Here is a 633-nt window from a genome sequence, read left to right as displayed (position 1 = left end):
CAACAACAGCAGGGTAAATTGTGCAAAATCTGGGTTTTTGTAAAAAAAGAATAAAATAATAATATGTAGAATTTTATTGTAATTGTACAATTTGTTGATGATTTCCTTTTCAGTCAATGAATATATAACTATTATGTATATTATTATTATACTGTATGATTGCCAATAATACAAACTGATGTTTTTTGTTTATATTTTTTTGTAAATATTATAAATACAGTGGTACATCAATATGATAAAAGCCATTAATTTGCATACATATATTTATATTTATATAATATATATCAGTTGCATGGTATAAACATGCAGAAAAAGTAATTTTATTTAGCTGCAACATGTAGGAATACTGTAGGAGTTGACTAACCCAGTGGAATCCTGTTTGATTCTTTGGGAAATTCCCATCAGGCTCCTGTAGGATTGATCCCTAATTATGTTATGAATTCCAGGACTAATCTTTTACTGTGAGTACATTGTGTCTGTGTCTCATATATCTCATGTGTCTCATGTGTAATGTATACAGTAGATCATGTGAAAGCGTAGGCTGGAATCTTCTTTCAGCCGTACTGATTCCATGTGTTGCTGGTGCCACTGTGAGTGTGTGTGTGTGTGTGTGTGTGTGTGTGTGAGTGTGTG

The sequence above is a fragment of the Sinocyclocheilus grahami genome, unplaced genomic scaffold, assembly GCF_001515645.1.
Source record: "Sinocyclocheilus grahami isolate Dianchi unplaced genomic scaffold, SAMN03320097.WGS_v1.1 scaffold1425.1, whole genome shotgun sequence".
In the NCBI taxonomy this organism is placed as follows: domain Eukaryota; kingdom Metazoa; phylum Chordata; class Actinopteri; order Cypriniformes; family Cyprinidae; genus Sinocyclocheilus; species Sinocyclocheilus grahami.
The sequence above is the reverse complement of the archived record's forward strand: the minus strand, read 5'-3'. Positions refer to the sequence as shown.